Genomic DNA, 10,834 nt, shown 5'->3' on the forward strand with positions numbered 1-10,834 from the left:
GTTTTTCCTAAGCAACACAGGTAAATAATAATCTATTATTAGCTAATCAGTAAATTGATTGGTGGTTGCATTTATAATCAGAGCACACTTTGATTTAGAGTTCGTTAAGCTGCCAGAAATGCACTTCTCCTTGGCCTCTATGCTTTTATGATGCAATGTTGGATTTTATGGCTGCGAGATCTTAAAACCGCACAGTTCACACAATCCTCATCAAAGACGAGGGTAAACAGATCCCAACTAGGGATCGTGGGACTAAGACTTTGTTTATCATACAGAATATAAAATATAGTGTAAAAGTATGTAAAAAAACAAACAACAACAAAAAAAAACCTCACTGTCTTTTGGCTTTTTTAACTTTTTCCATTTCACATCTATTGTACAATTTTAGCTCCTAACATAAAGCTGGCTTAGGTTATTCAGCAGCAAAATCACAAAAATGGCTGTCCACCAATCCCAATAAATGGCTGTCCACCAATCTCAACTTTTTCACTTCCGATACAATACCGATATTGCATCTTTGAGCATTGGACGATATTGATATTGATTTGATGCAATATCAGCATGAATCATACTTTTATTTCGGACTAAATGCTGGAGCGGAATCTTATCAACGAGTTAATATAATATAATAGAGATTTTAGAAGCAGGCCAATACTGGCTGATATCGGATCGATTTCCAATATCAATAGGAGATCGGGACACCCTTAAAAACATATGTGAGAAGACTTTATGTGTGGTGGAGAACTAACACCCATAGCATCATCCAGTAAAGATGTTTTTCTGCAAGATTACGGACAAATACAGAGTAATCCTGGAGGAAAATCTATAAGAGGCTAGAAAAGGCTTAAGAGTGGGATGGAAATTCACCTTCCGACAGGAAAAACGACCTAAGCTTACACCCAGAAATTCAAAGGAATGATTCAATCAAAGTCCAGACCTACAACAATTTGAAGACCTGAGGTAAAACGTGATCATTGATCGTCTCGGACATTCTCCATCCAATCAGATTGATCAAAGAAGACAATGCTATCAGGTTGATAGGGACCCATCAACCTGATAGGGACGTACAAACTCAGACTTGCAGCTGCATCGCAGTGAAAGGTGGTTCTACAAAGTACTGACATAGGGCAGCTGAACAGAACATGCCACCTTGGGAAAATATGAAAAAAGTTCAAGAATCATTTTGGAAATGTTTGTCTGAGTTCACTTAAAAGCCAAAAAGCATTGGTTGTACTGTGATTCCTGGTGGTTTTAAGAATTTAATCCCTAAATCTTAAACTGGGTTGCAGGTTTTTATTTCCTCAAAAAGTTGAGCATAATCCAATCAACCCTTACCTGCTACATTCAAGCATATGATATTAAATTAAAATGTGGGAGAGGTTATAATGCTGTCGAGTCCCACACATTTAAGCCATCAAACCCATCAAAGGCTGCATGTTTATATCCAGTGTTTATGGCCTTGATGCAAGCTTCTGCTCCTCTGGGTGTTTAGTCTGCACACTGAAATAGATTTCATGTAGGCTATGCCGATCATCGGATATCACGGCGTGAGATTTATTGGTGGATTCGTGCAGAAACGCCAATACCTCGGCCTGGCTTAAGCATTGCATAACACACAGGAGGTCCAGAGTGACAACAGGGGAAAAAAACAAAAACAAACCCCATCCACTCACATTAAGATAAAAAAAATAAAATAAAAAAATAAAAAACACAAAAAACGGCCAACCTGCTCTTTGCGTTTCTGCCAACGGCCGCAGGGACTCTCCTCCAGAATCTCACTCTCGTCCTCGCTCTCCTCCTCCTTCCCCTCCGATCCTGATTTCCTCTCCGGGACGGACATCGTCATTTTACCGCCGTATGTGTCCAGATTTCAACCCCACAGACCTCCTGCACGTCTTCTCCTCTGTCTTTCCTTCTTCCTCTTGTCCCGTGTTGTTGTGGAGGAGGAAGAGGAGGAGGTTTGCAGAGGCTGTCCGCTCCGCCGCTTGTCTGCGCAGCGCAGTCGAGAAACCCACCCCCCTTTGCCTGAAGACCACAGGCTCCCTCCGTCTGTTTGTCTGTCTGTCTGTCAGCTCCTTCTTGGCGCTCAAACCCCCCTGCAGACAAATGGATTTCCAGTTGAAAACGCGCAGCCTAACAGCCGACACGCCCTTTAGATAAAATCTACAAGTGTGCACATTGCGAGGGTTGGATAAGTCAGCGGAGTGGAAAAATACATCCCAGGACTGCATGCAACGCACGTTGTGAAACGGTTTCCCTGTGTGTCTCACCAATACCTAGAAAGCCTCGGTGGTAAATAACCGCTCCGCGACGCGCAATCATCCCGTGCGCTCATATGAAGCAACAGAGACCGACTGCTCCACGGAGAAGAGCGCATTCTCCGACCACGGTGTCTGCAGAAGCCGAGAGTTGAGCCGCTGCCAGGCACGGTGCGCAGAGAGGATGGTGCCAAATACCGTAACGCCGCTAATCTGTGCGCACAGCCAGCTCCTGCGATGGAAGAGAATACGTGTATCACAGAGGATTAAATTTAGCCTGCACTTTTTTTTGTTACAGTTATAATGTTTGACAAAATTTCTGTAACATTGAATTTACAACGCTTTTTTTTTTTTTAAAAAGAGAGGATATAGAACAAATGTTGCGTATCAAATAAAGACAAAAATAGTTCTAATTAGGTTTTTGTTTTAAGATATATAAATAAATATCTAAATATATATGTAAAAAAATATTTTCTATTTTAGTAGCTAAAGCGGGGTAAAGTTAAAATTTAATTTGATAAAGAAATACAAACTTTGCGGGACAAACAACACATAGTGTAGTAGGGGCCTCATTTTACCAGAGCGTTTGACTCCGCCCACATCCAAATTACAATACTCCCCCTGCTGGCAGAAGTTGGGTATTACACACACAAAAAAAATATATACTTTCCCCTCTCTTTTTGCATAAATGAAGTCATAAAAGCCTTGGAGCTTCAAAATTATTATTTATGCTCCGGCGCTTGAAAAATAAGGTGGGATTAAATAGGTAATAAACCTATTTACTCTTTCCTCTTTTTTTGCCACATAAATACATATGGAAGAGAACATGTGGACAAAGATAAGTACTTTTATTTAAGTTTTTCTTAAAATAAACAAAGCAAATTATCAGATAGTAAGCTTTATGTTGAAAATACTCAACACAGAGAAATGATTGGAGGCATCAGTGCAAGTTAAAACATGGTGATTTTAGGTATTTATTATTTCCAACATAAAACAAAAACTATTTTGTATCTGCTGTTCAGTATTATAAAAATGAAAAATAGTTTATATTTTAGTTTAATATCTTAAATCAACACTATGATACAGCAGTTAACAATGCTGGCTTGCAACAAGGAGATCCTTTGTGAATGTGTACATGCATAAAAACAAGAGAAAACTTCAATGTACAACTGACAGATAAGTTACGTTTGTTTTTATACATAATGCTTGTGTATCCTCCGTCTCCATTCTAATGCTGCCCTGGGCAACTCCCAGCAAATCAATGGCAAACAGAAAACTGACATTTTCTTCCAAACTGCAGATTGTTTTAGAAAAAATGTTTGTCTTTGCCCATATATGGTAGAAATGACCATTTCATGACTCATTTGCATAAAAAAACTGCAACAGAATCCTTCAAACTTTTCAAAATGTCTTTATTTTATAAATTATGTTAATAAGGATTTGTCTTATGGTGAAATGTCACTGAGACAACATCTTTGAGGTGCATGCATTCCAATCTCTGCTCATTGTTTAGAATTTTTTTATTCTTTTCTGGACATTGACTGCAGGTTTTCACCAGAAATGTGCTCAGCAAAAGCTGGAATGTAACCTCATAAAGGAATTTCAACCTTTGAAACTTTTATCTATAACCTGATTAAGGAACCAGAGGTTTCCTCTGCTGCAATGTCAATGAAACAGAAAGGGTTCTTTGTACCTTAAGAAGTTGGGTTTGTAGTGTGAAGGCATAACGGGGTGAGCCGGGTGGGGGTGGGCGGGTCAAAGAGTACAGAAGACTCCAGCCCAGTATCCAGACTAAAGGTCGAGAGTGGAAGCTAAATACAGACTGGAAACCAGAGCTTGTGTTTGAATTGCATATTTTGCTCTATAAGACTGGACTTGTTCAACAACATTCACCAGGCTCCAGTTTCCACACAGAGGACCTCATTTTGGAAGAATTTGCCTTCCTGTTTACGGGTCTTAATGACGGATGTGTTAAAAGTGAACCTGCCTGTGGTGGAAAATGATTAATACAGGGAAATAAACCCCAGAAGGAAACCAGTAAACCAGCATTTGATGACTGGCTAACAGTGTTTCACTCAGCACGTCCAAAGAGCCACATCACATTTAGTTTTACTTCCAATCTGACTTTCTTATAACTTTTAGAGAGCTTTAGTTACTCTCAACATGGACTGGAAACAAGTCAAAAAGCAGCTAAAGTCCCAAATTAAAAAGTTTTAAAGAGTGTTGAAGAGAAAGTCACTTCCAGGAATCAGGAAATCCTCTTTTTCTGTAAGAAAAAATGTCCCAGTTTGTGCAATATTCAATAGATAAAGAACTCATCAGCAAATAGAAGTAGATTACAAAGAAAAGTATTTCTGTCTCAGTAAAAGCTGCCAGATTTCCTGTCTGGTGAATAAGTTGCATAAACTTTCAGTTTATACAGTTTAAACTGTGTAAACTGAACTACTGTGTTCATATTGATGGAAGTTACTGTGTGAACTTCCATCACTATGAACTTTCCTTTATGAAACTGTTGTGTCTTTTATTTACATCAGAAAAACAGTGGAGCCCTGCAGGGTGTGCTGAATATAGAGCCATATCTAATAACTTGGATTATTTAAATTTTATTTCAGTAACTTGATTCACTAAGAAACACAAATTATGTATGTTTACTAGGATGTATGATAATTTTCCACTTACAGTTAGTTGAAAACATAACAAAAATGGACCCATTATGTAAAATGTGTATTTTGCATGTTTTTGTACTTCCATATGGACCTCAAATGTTTCCAAAAACAGTTCAAGTGCTAGAAAAACATCCAATCATTTGTTTTTTCTGTTATTTTTAAAATCCCGAACCAGGGCAACCCAATGTGCTCTCCAGCACATTTAGTCAGTTGGTTTTTACTGCTGCATGCGCTGTACAATGGCTGCTGGAAAAGACAAGTGTTTTATTCTTGACATACCATCCAGAAACCACCTGCTGCATTCTTGCTGGTTGTGCAGGAGGTTCCACTTCTGCTTTTCAAAGATGTACAGTTGCAGAATTGTGCACAGTTTGCAGCCATTTGCATGCACAAGAGTAAACAGTAAAACCAAATAAGCAGCTGCTGGTCACACCCAGTTTGACGATGAAAAGAACTCAAAATAGATAGAACTGACCAGACTAAAATCTCATTATCTAATAATGATATTATGCAAAATATGTAATTTTGTGATTTAAAAAATTGCAAAAAATTTGTGTGCAGACTCTTCCATGAACAGGTACATATCCTATCTTGTTCATGGAAACATAATGGGTCACCCTGTCAGAATAATGGAAAAAATACTGCATAAATATGGGGTTAATTCAAAATAGTTAAAGGTTAAAAGTTATTTTCAAAAGATATTTTTAATCTGACAAAAAGAGAAATGGTTAATAGTTCTGAGTTAAAATATGGGATGCAGCATCGCTAAATACTACAGTGGCTATGAAAAGTATTCAGCCCCTTGGATGTTTTACTCTTCTCAATGCTTTTACAAAAAGTCTTAATAACAAAAAATAATACAAAAAAACATAAAAACTTTAAATCAGTTTTAGGTCTGAATTGCGTAAAAATGGCCTCTCTGACCCTGTAAATGTGGTTCAGATATAAAGTTTGTGCACCTTTTGAGTGCAACCAGAGGAATTGCTGAGTTTCTAATTGTAAAGCGAAGGCATCATTACCTCAGCTCTTTTATTACAAACTCAATTTGCCATCTGGTGGTTCTGGTGAAGTACATCTTTAAGCCAATTTAAGAGCTGGAACCCAGTGTGCAGACTCATAAAACAAAGGCCTTTTATTTTACTCATTACCATCCCCACTGCTTCCTTATCAGCACGTCAGAGAGAATTGAGCAACTAAAGGTTAAGAGTTCAGAGGTAGCCACAGACCTAGTTTATAGTAATCACCTTCCTTCTCTATTTTTAGTAGTTACTCACAGAGAACCCGTGGGTGAGCCCCTGTCCCTCCAAGCCTTCTCGCTCTTAATGAGATTTACTCTTGGCACAAGGAGACGAGCGGAGCTGACAATGGCGACGTCTAGACGATCAACATCTAGGGCACCAGAAATGGCTGCAATAACAAGAGCGGGAAAAGAGCCAAAAGACTCATGACTGATCAACATTACAGCAGTTTGTTTAATGGGGCACAGATTAGCACCAAGAATGCAGTTCTAAAGACAAAGTTCTTCACACTTACTGGCAGCCCAGGTAAAGATGTGCAAAAGGCCTTTAAAAAGGGGACCTATTATGCAAAATTCACTTTCTGCGCATTTTTATGCTTCCATCTAGGTCTCAAATGCTTTGAAAAACAGCTAAAGCGCTTAAAAAGAAACACACGGCCATTTTTTCCCCAATAAATTAATTCTTTTGGCATCAGTAAAATCAGCCGTTCTGAAAATCTCCTGAATGTTGAGTCACTATGACAGGAACTGGACCGTTACCTAGCAACTCCACCTGAGCTCCAGTATGTTTGGTTAGCTGGTTTTATGGCAGCTGAAAAAGACAAGTGTTTTTTTATTGACTTATCATTCAGAAATTACTCGCTGCATTCTTGCTGGCTCTGCAGGAGGCTCTACTAATGCTTTTCAAAGACCTACAGGTGTATAATTGAGCATCGGTTTGGAGCCACTTTCAACGTTGATTTGAGGATGTTGTGGCCAGCAGTAGTTTATTTAGATTTAAAGTGACAAGAGGCCCTAAAACAGCTCATTCTGAAAGAAGTTAAAACTATGCAGAACCGAGCAGACTGAAATCTGACTATTTAAGAATAATTTTGTGCATATATGTTTTAGCATATAATCGTCCTATATTTCACAAATGTTTTTGTTAATATAAAACAAAATCTCACTCTTTATTTACACCACAAGTCGTTATGCTCAAATGCAACTGCTAAGTCTGCATTTGCAAAATAACACATGCCTTCACACCTTAATCACTTTGTAGTTAAGGTGGTAAATATGGATGCTACATTAATCAGCGTATGTCTGATTCTATAGTTATTGTGCAATCAGAGGTGATGAAATTATGAGAAGCTCAATTCATGGCAAATTTTTTTACTATTTGAAGGTGTATGTTTGAGTATAATGAACATTGTTCTTTTATTCTATGAACTACTGACAACTTGTTTCTGAAATTCCAAGCAAAAATTTAGTATTTATCTGGAGAAAATCAGAAATGGTCAAAATAATGAAAAAGATGCAGTGCTTTCAGACCTCAAATAAGGCAAATTAAACAAGTTTATAATAATTTAGAAACAACAATACTAATGTTTTAACTCAGTAAGAGTTCAGAAATAATATTTCGTGGAATAACCAGGAGGTTTTCAATGGCGTTCAGTGCAGTGGTCTCTTAAATTTTTTCCAGAACTGTAAATCTCAACATAACATCTTGTGTAGGATTTCTTCAAAGAAGCACATTTAAATGATTTGGCTTAGAGAATTAATAGTGTGGCTATCAAAGAATATGTAGCACACCAACTTTTTCCATTGTTTATTGGTAAACCCTATACTAGCATCACCCAAACTGCTCTGTCACAGTAAAATGGCGGCTATGTTAAGCAGTACTTTTATTTTCCATTTCTCTTAGGACTGACTGCTGTTGAAATCTTGTTAACTCAGAATTGTCAAGAATGCAGAATTAATCTGGAAAGCTACAGCTGGTGCATCTGTAATTGCTTTGTTTCATCTCAAGGTTAATACAGAAACTAAACGCTGCACCACTTTTCCACGATATCTTAATGTAAATTATCTGTCCGCAAAATTGAGAGTGAAAGTGTTCATTGTGTGTCTACAGAGACATCTGGTGGTGAACTTGAGCAAATACAACATTTTGTTCGCTTTCTCTTTTTATGAACAAGTGTAAAATTTTAGTTGTAGATTCAATAATGGACAAACTTCTCAGTAGAACGACATTTCTGTGTTAAAAATCAATATTTGTATTGGTCTTACGCTACTAAATACTTTTTGTGTTTAGTAAGACAATCATCCGTATTAACAAATAAATATTTGAAACTTCTACTTCTAAAAATCTTTATTTTTTTTAGTGAATTACCGAAAAAAAAAGATTTCTGATGACCACTTATTGCACCTTTGTTTGCAAACCAACAAAAATCAATAAATAAGGTAAAAGTCATTTAGTTGGACTTTCATGGTAAACACCAATCGAAGCAGAAACTTTATAACTTTACCAAATCAGGACAATAGTTATTAACATTAAATTTAATTTATTTAATTTGTTTAGTTCAGAGTTACATACCTTGGACAAAACAACTCATTTATTCAGCTTCAGATCAAGGAATTAAAATTACAGATTAAAGCTGTGGTCTAATCTGGTTATTGCTTTTAAGGAGAAGGTTGTTACATATGCAGTAGCTCAAACAATGACACTTCAGAGCTGGACTGCAAGGTAAACTAATTTTAGTCAATTTAACAAAAAAAAATTAAGCTCATAAAGACTCAATTAACTGTTCAATTAGTGAAATAATAAATCTAATTTACTGTTCTAGCAGTCTTTTCTCCAGCTGGGATCAAATTCACTGATCGTCAGTCGACCTGACTAAAAATTCAACATGTTTAACTTTCAGCAAAGTCAACAAAAAGCTACAAACAGCAGAGTTGGACTTTGAATTAAGGGAAAAGCGGATGAAACTAAACCTCCCTGCATCGATTCAACACAGCAGATGTAGAAGAAGAAGACCGACACGTTTCACAATGAGAGCTGCAATATTTCTGTGTCTCCTTGGATGGGCTGTGGCTACTGAAGCCTTGACATTAAAATGCAAGGTAAAGAAAAATATTTTTGAAAATGTTGGAAAGGGTCAGAATTTAAAGTGAAGCGTTTATAAATTATATGTCCTCGGACTCAGTTTAATTTAATTTTCAGAATTGTTATACGTAGCTGGAAAGGACTGATACTGATATCATGGAATAATATTAGTAATAATAACCTTTATTTAACCAGAAAAAAGAGATTTAGAGTCTCTTTTTTCTTTCTTTTTGAAAGAATGTCTCCCAAAACAGATCAATTACAAAAACAATAAAAAAGTTAAATATTTTTCAAAGTAAATTCGTTGTAATTTCATGTCCAGGGTTGCAGCGAAACCACACGTCAACGAAGGGTAAGTAAAAAAAGAACAAAGTTTTCTTTGATAAACTATTTGTCACATTTAATGTAGAGACTGAAATAGAATCATAAATCTGTTAAAATCTGTAACAATCTTCAACACTCTTGGGGTTAAATCCACTTTAGGATGGCGTCTGGAGCCCTCTACTCACGACTATTGATGGTAAACCAGAGAAGGATGAAAGCAAGGTAAGAAACTATTACTAAATGGACATCTTTAATCCTAATACAGGACAGCAAAATATATTTATATTCACCCAAATACTTATAGAAAAAGGGAGACAAATATGGCAGTTTGACTGATAGCTGTAAAAAAAATAATTAAAATAAATTTGTTTCTCTGTCAGCAGATTTACTTTTTTTCCTCATGACCTAGGACAGAAAAATGTTAATGTTTTGTTGTATTTTGGACTCTCGTTCACACAGGAACTTCATTTTTACCAGACAAAAAACATTTGAATTGGACAATAGTTTATCATGAAAAGATGATTTATGTTGCTCTGTTTCATTGGATGTTTAAAGAACACAACTTAGAAAAAAAATGAACATTTTCTCTTTAGCTTTATACTCCAGATTATCTGAACTTAATTGATGGTGTTTTAATGATTTTAAAACCTTGAATATCTAAAAATGATGTGGTCAAACTGCCAAGATGGATTCCTTCTTGCAATTTAGTAAATTTTAAACTAAAAACAATGAAATGTATTGCTTCAGGTATTCTGTGTTTAACTGCATATTCTGATGGATGGATGTTATTTAAAATCTAGTTATTATCAAATTTACTTCCATTTTCTACATTTAGAAAGTTATGTAATCTGTTTGCAAACTACAAAAAAATGATTTAAAATGATTATTTTTTAATTAAATTTGCAGCTGAATGAGACAGCGGACGGGTCCAACTCCACAACCTACTCATCAACTGTAAGTATTTACAGAAAATATCGTCACTGTTTCAGTTTTTCTAGGGATGGATTATTTGGAAGAACATTTGGGGTATTTTTAGTTTAAAACTAATACTAAATTGATTATTTTCCATTTACCAAATTTTTATTACGGTGATGATACCTTTCAAAATAAAAGAAAAAGATTTTATTTTCACTGTTTTTAATATAAACAAACAACTCAATAATATTTGTGTAAAAGCACATTCTTTTTAATAAAACATGCTTTCAAGGAAAATGTTTAAAATTTAATATGCCATGTATTTTCTCTCCATGGACTTCAAAAGTAATAAAGTTGGACTTGCATTTACTGGAGTTATAATTTTTATAAGTATGTTTTGTTTTCTGATTTAAAACTTTATGTTACATTTTATCTAAAAACTATTTAGCTACTTTAAAATTTAAACTTCACTTATTTGTCATCCAAAATCCACATTCATGTGAGCAAACCAACACTAAAAAAATGAAAATATGCTAAATGTTTGTCTTAAATTTTCTCCTTTTATTTTAGG

The 10,834-nt window shown here is 35.7% G+C and overlaps 2 long non-coding RNA genes across 2 annotated transcripts; both read right to left on the reverse strand.

Moving 5' to 3' along the window:
- Nucleotides 1–1,417: 1,417 nt before the first annotated feature.
- Nucleotides 1,418–9,017, reverse strand: LOC107837862 (uncharacterized). Its single transcript, XR_001663913.1, has 3 exons — nucleotides 8,932–9,017; nucleotides 6,147–6,150; nucleotides 1,418–1,430 (listed from the first exon to the last, which is right to left on the reverse strand). It is a non-coding gene; the product is annotated as an uncharacterized LOC107837862 (long non-coding RNA).
- On the reverse strand, nucleotides 1,769–2,507 carry LOC107837861 (uncharacterized). Its single transcript, XR_001663912.1, has 2 exons — nucleotides 2,277–2,507; nucleotides 1,769–2,096 (listed from the first exon to the last, which is right to left on the reverse strand). It is a non-coding gene; the product is annotated as an uncharacterized LOC107837861 (long non-coding RNA).
- Nucleotides 9,018–10,834: the final 1,817 nt, after the last annotated feature.

The sequence above is a fragment of the Poecilia formosa genome, unplaced genomic scaffold (genome assembly GCF_000485575.1).
Source record: "Poecilia formosa unplaced genomic scaffold, Poecilia_formosa-5.1.2 Scaffold184, whole genome shotgun sequence".
NCBI classification, from domain to species: domain Eukaryota; kingdom Metazoa; phylum Chordata; class Actinopteri; order Cyprinodontiformes; family Poeciliidae; genus Poecilia; species Poecilia formosa.